The sequence below is a fragment of the Rutidosis leptorrhynchoides genome, chromosome 10 (assembly GCF_046630445.1).
Source record: "Rutidosis leptorrhynchoides isolate AG116_Rl617_1_P2 chromosome 10, CSIRO_AGI_Rlap_v1, whole genome shotgun sequence".
Classification (NCBI taxonomy): Eukaryota; Viridiplantae; Streptophyta; class Magnoliopsida; order Asterales; family Asteraceae; genus Rutidosis; species Rutidosis leptorrhynchoides.
In genome coordinates, this window is record NC_092342.1 from 329,484,106 (window position 1) to 329,493,668 (window position 9,563).

General features: G+C 33.7%; 1 pseudogene; it reads left to right on the forward strand.

Moving 5' to 3' along the window:
• LOC139871343 (pentatricopeptide repeat-containing protein At4g19191, mitochondrial-like) overlaps positions 1 to 8,614 on the forward strand; it is a 38,409-nt pseudogene extending 29,795 nt beyond the window's left edge.
• The last annotated feature ends 949 nt before the right edge of the window (positions 8,615 to 9,563 follow it).

Sequence of the window (9,563 nt, forward strand, 5' to 3'; positions counted from 1 at the left end):
AATCAACCTGGTAGTTATTTAAATGCATCTCATGAATGTTGTTACTACTTATCTGTATGGATCACTTAATAGTGATATATATGAATATACCTAAAGGGTTAAGGTATCATAAGCATCTAATGTAAAACCCAAGGGAATATATTCCATTAAATCACAAAGATTTCTAAGTGAGTTTATACAAACGGGACGTATGTGGTATAACCGATTAAATGACTACTTGATAAAAAAAAAGGGTATAAATATAAACTTATTTTGCACGTATGTTTTATAAAAACAATGTTCGGATATGAGATCGTAGTTGTTTATGTCAATGTTCTTAACATCATATGAACAAATAAAGAGATCTATGAAATCATTCAACTTCTAAAGAATTATTTTGAAATGAAAGATCTTGAAAAAACCAAGTATTACCTTGGATTGCAAATTGAGCATATGCCTAATGGTTTACTTGTACATCAAACAACTTATACCGAAAAGATTTTAAAACATTTTTTTTAAAGACAAACTCATTGTTGTTAGATCACTCAATATTGACACTGATCTATTTCATCCCTGCGAAGATCATGAAAATTTTAACAGATCGGAAGTTCTATATTTTAGTGCAATTGAGGTTCTTATGTATCTTATAGATTATACAAGATCTGACATTTCTTTTGCAGTTAATTTGTTGACAAGGTTCAGCTCAGCCCCTACCAAAAGACATTGGAATGGGATCAAACAAATAGTTTGATACCTTCGGGGAACTACTGATTTATAATTATTTTATTCTAACAACTCGAAACAAGATTTGTTTGGTTATACAGATGCAGATTATTTATCCGATCTACATAAAGCTAAATCTCAAACTGGATATGTATTCCTAAATGGAGGCACCGCAATATCATGACGTTCTCAAAACAAACACTTGTTGCAACATCATCAAATCATGCCGAAGTGATTGCATTACATGAAGCTACTCGGGAATGATTTTAGTTAAGATCAATGATACAAATCATTATTGATTCTTGTGGACTAGAACGCTATAAAAGCGTAACAACTATCTATGAAGATAATACATCTTACATAATACAAATGAAAGAAGAGTATCAAAAATGACAGAACAAAACATAAATGCTGACGAGGCGTTAAAGCTATAAACGGTCTTAACGGTCATAAGTTTGATGGAAAAGAATGGTATATTGGTAAGGCTCAGAAAAAGACTGAAAGGGAATAGGAACTGAAACAACGGTTTGAACAAACCATGAAGGAGACTGTAGACAAATCACGAGGGCCAAACTTGTACATAAAAGATTTAGATGATACAGTTTCAGATGAAAACCTCAGATTTTTCTCATATACTCAAGATATCGTAAAAGACAACCAGATTAAAATGAGATACGTTCAATCAACAACTCTGCTGATCTTTATACCAAAGCACTGCTAACTGCTATTTTCAGAACACACGTTCATAATATTGGCATGAGGCATGTTCAGAAGATGTAACAACTCAGGCGTTGCCTACTTGAGGGGGAGTCAACTTTATGCTGCACTCTTTTTCCCTTAGCTAAAGTTTTATCCCAATGAGTTTTCTTTAGCAAGGTTTTTAACGAGGCAGTACTAGTTATTCTCTAATAAAATTGTCATCCAAGGGGGAGTGTTATAAAATATCTAGATTGTGTTATAAAATATCTAGATTGGATGTTAATTTTATTATTATTATTATATTTCTTGCATAGTAATATTTTATACTATAAATAGACATGTATGGTAACCATTTAAGGTGCACCATTTCTCTTGAAATATCAATATCAATATTTCTTCTCTCCTTCTTCTCTCTTTTTCTCTCTTTGTTCTTATAACCATTAAAGGTAGTTATAAGCCTACTGAATTATAACAATTTATGAGTTTTTGTTGATGCATTTATGTGTCCATAGTTGTGGAATACACTATGTACTGTACTATATATATATATATATATATATATATATATATATATATATATATATATATATATATATATATATATATATATATATATATATATATATATATATATATATATATATTATTTTGTTGTACACTTAGAACGCACTTCGACGTCACTGATATGTTTGTCATAACACTTGCTTCTTTTAGATTTAGATTTGAAATAAACGTGGACTCGACTAAAGTGACAAGCAATGAGAAACGATGACTCGGTCTTTGTATTAGCAAGTTTTTCATTTAAGATTCGTTCCAAGAGAGCGTTAATGTCAATTAAATTAATGAAAACTAATAATTATCCTAAGGTGTGTTTGGTTGGGGGGTTTGTTTTGAAACGTTTGATGACACTAGTAATATTCCCTTAGGGCCTGTTTCTTTTTAACTTAATGGGCTGAGTTGTCCACATGAATTATTCGGTCAGTTTAAAGATGTGTTTACTTGGGACTTTTTCATACTACCCAGCTATATGAAGGCATTTCTGGCTCAACAAAAAAAGCACACTCCTCCCCATATAGACAAATATATACACAATTACCCTTCTTTAATCCTTTCATTATTATTCATCTTCTTCACTAAAATTTATCTATGTTCTCCATCTTATCTCTTAAGAAATCAAAATGAACTTGAATCAGCTGCTATTGCATCGTTCATTACACCATCGTTGAGCACCATACGTAACAGTTGCTGACTCCTTTTGGTCGATTTCTTAACCTGAATTGAGTTTTCTTTCACATATAATGCTTCTTACATCATTCTGAACTCACCTTTATATGTATAATTTATTTTTAGTTTTTAGGGTTTTGATTTTGGGATTTTTTTGCTTTTGGGGGGTTTTTGATTGAAACAAGATTCTTCCAAGCTGTAAACGAATAATTGAATATATCTGCTACATAAATAAAAGGTAAGATATACTGTAATTTTGAAGGGAAGATTTATTGTTAGCCATGGAAGAAAGATGGAATGAAAAACATTATTGAAAATTTAAAAAGAAAGGTTTAGAATAAAGAAGTGTAGGCACTGTACATATATCTGTATTTGTGTTTTACAATAAAAAATTGGTTCAGCTTGATCAAGTATGTATTTATCGTATACAAAATTTTGATATGAATTTTGAATCAATTTGTTGCTTATGTTTAATTTAGGTAGTTGTTTGATATTAATGTGTGTTATTTCAGTTTTTGCTTAGGTATATGTTGCTTAATTATCCAGTTTCAGGGTAAAATTGTCATTTTTATTATTAAGACAGTTTATTCAGCATAATAAGTAAACAACATTATTCATTCATCGATTACTGGATATAGTCATCTATATCCATACGGACATCTTTATCCATATGAAACTTAATGAGAAAAAAAGTAAACAGGCCCTAAGTAGAAATGATTAATGAAATAACAATATTAAAAGCATGCACACTTGACTAATCCACTTGAAGCATTCAGATTGTTCCTTTGACTAGTTAAGTCCAAATTGTGTTCAAACAATGTATACTAGTATCCCTACCAAACCTCTAGTGATCAAATCAACACTTGCGAATTCCGATAAGCTTATATCAATAAGATCTAGTTGAATCATGAGAAAGCCATTAGTACTTAACTTGGATTAAAATCCCTTAAAATCCTTTAGTAATCGAAATCCCTTAAGAAAACCAAACTTTACTATTTTGACTAAGGACCATCTGAAAACCAATCCAAACCAAGAACTCAATCCCTTGAAATCCCCAAATTGGTTGTCTAAATCACCTAAGTGTTGAAGTATGAATTAGTTCATAGATCAAATCCGTTTGAACAACTAATTAACTCATATAATCAAAGTAAAGTCCAAAACAATAGATAATAAAGGTTCTTTAGCTACTTCTAACAACATAACTCAATCAACAGCTCATAAATTTTATTCACACACAATCATAGCATAAATTTGAACAATCCTTAGCTTACAAGCTTTATAATCAAGTGTACATTAGAGATTCTAACCAAGCATGGCTAGAACTAACACGATCAAAGATAAAAGATCACAAATAAGCATCATGTTTAACTAATACAGGTATTCAATGGAAAAACAATAAGATAAAGGTGGAGATTACAACTCAATTGAAGAAATGATGTAGATCTAGCACTAAGATTGCTTGAGCTTGATGAGCTTAATCCTCCAAATTAGCCTTAATCTGTCACTAGATGATGAAATTAGGGTTCTTATGGTGAGATTCGAGGTAAAAACTGCAGCTTTCTTCCACTCTTTAATAAAACCCTCTCTTATTCTATTTATACTCTTCATTAAAAGCTGACCAGAAAACCCAGGTGGAACGTCGTTCCTCAATTAGGAACGTCGTTCTTTTTGCTCGATGATGTGGAACGTCGTTCCACTTTCTGGAACACCGTTCTGTTGCACTTGAAGGTGGAACTTCATTCCTTTAATTAGAACGTCGTTCCTATTTCGGCCTCAATAAGTTTTGTTCCACTTTTCTTCATTTTCTTTGTAACGGGACGTCGTTCTTCAGACTTGGAACGCCCTTTTTGCAGGTGGAACGTCGTTCTTAGTATTTGGAACGCCATTCTGGTATTTAGAACCCCGTTCCAGGAAGTTGGAACGTCGTTCTCGGTCATTTTCAGCACATTGCAGTTTTTTTGAACTTTTGCACAACACATTGGTCAATTTTGCACCAATTTCATACCCAAGACTGCAATCATGCTTAGAACGCGACTTTTCTCATTTTCTTCACTTTTAAGCATAATGAAGATCAAAACCGAGTAAAACGAGGTAGATATTGCGTTAAGAAACGTAGTGTAAATGAGCAATATCAAACCCCCTACATTTGAACCTTGCTTGTCCTCAAGCAAGCATAAAACAAACAAGATTTGGAGATAACGCCTCTAGAGAATAATAGCATATCAAACATCAAAACCAACGTAGCTTTCAGTTTTTGTTTTAAAAATGGTGATAATTGATATGTCGTGGTTGAAGGAAAATGTTTTGGGTTAGTGATGAAAAAGAAATGTTGATTTAGCGTTAATGTAACAGTGCGTTAATTAAGACATTGATTTTATGATTTGGAGTGGTCTTACAAAATATATGGTATTGCACACAACATTAAACATTTGAAGGGCCTACTAAATCTCTAATGGTGATTTCAAATACATTGATTTTATGGTTGGGAGTGGTCTTTATATATAAGCATAAAATAGTGACTAACTACGGCTTAGTCAACTGTTTTAACTTATAAGGGGCAATTGTGTCTCCGATTGAAACTGAAGTGAAAATAAATATCAAAAGGATTGAACTTTTTTTTTTCAGAATATAAATACAAAATCTTGACAAAATTTTTGTTGGGATTTGGAAATGAAGGTTTGGTGTGTTCTTAAATCCTGTTTCTCCTTCTCCCGATGTGAAACGACAACAAAACCCTCCATTTCAGCAAGCTTCAAAAGTTTACTCATAACTAAAAGCCATTTCTTCGTTTTTAATAAATCTGTATTATCTCCATTTAATATTTGAACCTTGAATCCTTGTTTCCTTGTAAGTAATCTCTTTACTATCCAACCAAGTATTACTTTTTCATAACCTTTTGCCGTTTCCGTACAATTTTATTTTCTATCACTATATAAAAAAATGACTAATAATGTTCGATGTAATTCTGGGTTTGCTCCATTTTCATTTATCACAAAAATATCATATATGTGCATGCGCATATATTTATATTTTTTTATGCCGTATTATAGAATTATAGATTGTAAATTATAAAATTATATTATAATTATGACTATATAATGCCAATAATAATCATTACTCCGTATATGAGTATTTTTACAGTTGATATAAAATGCTGGTTTGCTTATGTATATGTGTTTAATTAATGTTGTGATTATTTAAAATAAATATTATTCTACAATCTTGAAAATTATGTACGAATATTCCAAGATCTTGAAAATTATATACGAATATTATTAAATGTTGTGATTATTTTATTCTTTATATACACATGCAATCTATCACAAGATTTTTGGTGTTTGTGTGTGTGCATTTCTTGTTAGGTCTAGTGATTTTTGCAATAAAGTAGTTTTTCTTCACGAAATATCGAGTTTCTGAATGTAACATGCGGTATGCATGGATGTAAACGAGTAAACAGATTAGTTTTTTCCTCTCCAGGCTACCAGGATAGGACAAGTATGTTTAGTTAGATGTACGCGGATAATTGGGTTATCATTTGATCCTACCCTTTCATTGGTCACTATGATGTTAGTGAGGTTTGAACCTGAGACGTCTCTTAGATATCGACCCCAACCACTAAGCCATCGTGGCTGGTTCGTGACGCATGGATATGTTAAAGAACAAATGTGGATATTGAATAAGCATGTGGGAAACTAAATAATATACATTATTCAAAAATCATTCATGCCCGAATTGTGAATCCGCGTATAATGCTTATGCATATGTACAAACCGCGATGATGGATATGTATATATAATGTGAGACAGTGAGAGTATAAAGATTGCTCATAAGGTGTTTGATAGAATGCGTCAGAGGGACATTGCGTCTTGGAATGCAATGCTTTTAGGATTAGTCCAATTGGGTTTAGTTAGTCAAGTTTTGGTACTTTTTTAAGCAAATTTGAGTTGAGAGAATTCATCCCGATTCGGTTACGGAAATTGGGATATTGCAATTGATCACAAGTAGGGAATGTGTTATGCTTTTAAAGACTATTCATTCTCTTGGAATTCTAATCGGGGTAGAGGTAGATGTTTATGTTTCCAACACATAGGTGTCATCCTACGAATAGCACTTGGTTTCAATAGAAAGATGCTTCTGACGGATTTAGGCCCGACTTAAGTATACTAATCTTAACTTGCTTTCTTCGATTAACCAACATGAAGGACTTTTTCAAGGTAAGTTGATCCATTGTCATGGAATTCAGACTGGTTGTCATCTGGATTAATTTATACTTAACTTTGTTTGATTCAATGGAAGCCACTGGTTTAAAACTTGATTTAGTGAGGATACTTAATCTCATTGCTGATTGCGGAGAAACCGGAGCTCTTGAAATAGGAAGATGGGTTGGAAATTATGGTGTATTTTTACGGATTCACAAGTAATTAAATTGTCTTGAATGCTTTGATAGACATGTATGCAAAATGTGGAAGCCTAAATGAAGCTCCTGAGATCTTTTAATAGATGCGTGAAAGAACTGTCGTTTCATGGACTTCAATGAATTCCAGGTGCTTAGTGCTTGCAAAGTTCATTGTAATTTGGAGATTGGTGAAGTTGCAGCTAGTCATCTTTTTAAATGGACCCACAAGCTGCGGCTCTTTATGTAGAAATGGCCAACATTTATGCAGGAGTGGAGCGTTGGTAGTAGATCGTTAGCAGTGGCAGAAGCAGGAATTTTTTTCACCGGGGGCGAAATTATTTAAAAGCGTAGCAAATTTTTTTGGCAAAAGATGGAGGTTTTTGGACAAAATTTGGATGTTTTAGGGCAAAATATGAAGGTTTTGGAACAAAATATGGATGCTTTAGGGCCACAAAAAAATCCACCTTGGGCAAAATTGAAAAATCCGAATTTTTTGCACTAAAAATTGCAAATCCACTGGGGGCGGCTGCCACCCCCTGCCCCTATATTATTTTCGCCCCTGATCGTTGGAATGGAATTATCGCTATTAGAAAATTGGCAAAAGGTGTAGATCGGTATAGACACCCAAACCCTGTGTTTCCTTTAGAAACCCACCTGGTAAGAGTTGGATGCCGTTAAAATACCTTTACCGAATACCCCCTATGTGACACGAACAAGTATCATCTCACTTAGCTGTAAATCCTTGCCAAGAGTGGGACTTGAACCTGCACCCATTTTCGCAAAGGCTTCCACATGGCGGGCCCCAACTTCTAAGGTAACGGGTACGGGTACCACTAAGCTACTAGCTCATTGGTACTGTTAGAAAATTGATGGGAAAGAATCAAGTAAAGAAGTTTGATGGAGAAAGTATCGTTCAAGTAAACAGGAAGAGTTATAAATTTACAGTTGAAGATCAGTGGCGGATCTAGAGATATTTGTCTATGGGGGCGAAATTTTTAACGTTAAAAATTATTTATGAATCATAAAGGTGTCATAATCTATCATTAAAATTTAGTAAAATGGTTGATTTAATTAATTTAAATTTGACATTATCAAGGTAATCACATTCTATCAAATATATGTCTTCCATTCAAATTCGTTTGCATTATCAGTATTTTTGTGTTTGTGAATAAAACCATTTTCATGTATTGCGTAGTATAATATTTGAATAAATTAATTACCAATTTGTGAGTACTCGTTTTTTTCTTAACAAATCGAAGAACCTAATGGATCGAACTCATCCTTGGCTGCTAGTTTGTTAAAGCCAATTGATCGAATTCTGTTTTAGATTCCTATTCCACTCCAACCGGTGCAGAACTCTTAACTTTTCTACTCTCTACAGCACCTCATGAGTGTATTCCGCCTACATTTGTTAGGTTCTTTGATTCTCCAGTTCAAAGAGCCAACAGGATTGGCTACGACAAACGTAAACCATTTCTTACTTCTAAACAAAGTCCTAAAGTGGTAAAGAAGGCTCCTTGGGGTCTCTCTTTCTATCTGACAGGACAAACAAATAGAAAGGGGTGGTTCTTTCATTGCAAGAAGTCTAACTAGAAAAGGATCTCCCTATTACTTTGAGAAGAGGACCTACTGGACTATCGGCTTTAGATAGTCATCTTCCTCCCCCCATCCTTCCTTTTCACTCGCTTCCTCTCGTCTTTGAGTCGAGTAGCTCTTCTCGATTGCTCTCAACTGCTTCTCCATGAAAAGTAAAGGTAGGAGCACTTTAACGACGGAATGTACATATGCGCGCTCTCGCATATTCGAGAACAAATAGCCTTCAGATTGTGGGAATTGAGTTGACTGCCCAGCTAGTGCTAGCGAGTTAGCGCAACAACTTACTGTCTTATTTTCTTCGCTTTTTTTTTTTTTTTTTTTTTTTTACAAAAGATTAAACGAAAGCGGTTGCTAATGCTTGTAGCTTGCTTCTGTCCTTAGTCATTTTTGGACTGAAGCTGTTCTGACTGGCGTATCTTTTTTGAACCGAATACCTTCCTCTGTCATCTCTGGTCTGTCTCTTTCCGAAAGCCCCTTGAAAATAGGGCTTCCAACCCCTGGTTAAGGACCTTAGTCTAGCTTTCCTGTTTACTTACTTTCCATTCATCCATCTCCTCCTGGAAGGACAGAATGGTAGGGGAGGCGAGAATCACTGGTAAGGGTTGGCCCGGAGCTCCGCGGTTGATCCGTTGGGTAGGAATAAGAGTTATTAATGGCTTTCGAGATGAGGCAGCCAGCCACTTGTGATGACCCGGATTTTTCCGACTACTTGATTATACTATTTACATGATTTAATAATTTCGACTTGATAAGCAATGAATTTTAATAAGTCTTGAACCTTCGAAAAGAATTTTACATAAGCAGTTGACCACCCTTTTATTCTTACGATTCACGAACGTCATAACTTGTATTAATTATATATGTGTGCGTGTGTGTATATATATATATATATATATATAGATTTAAATATATATATATATATAGATTTAACTTGAAAATATGATAA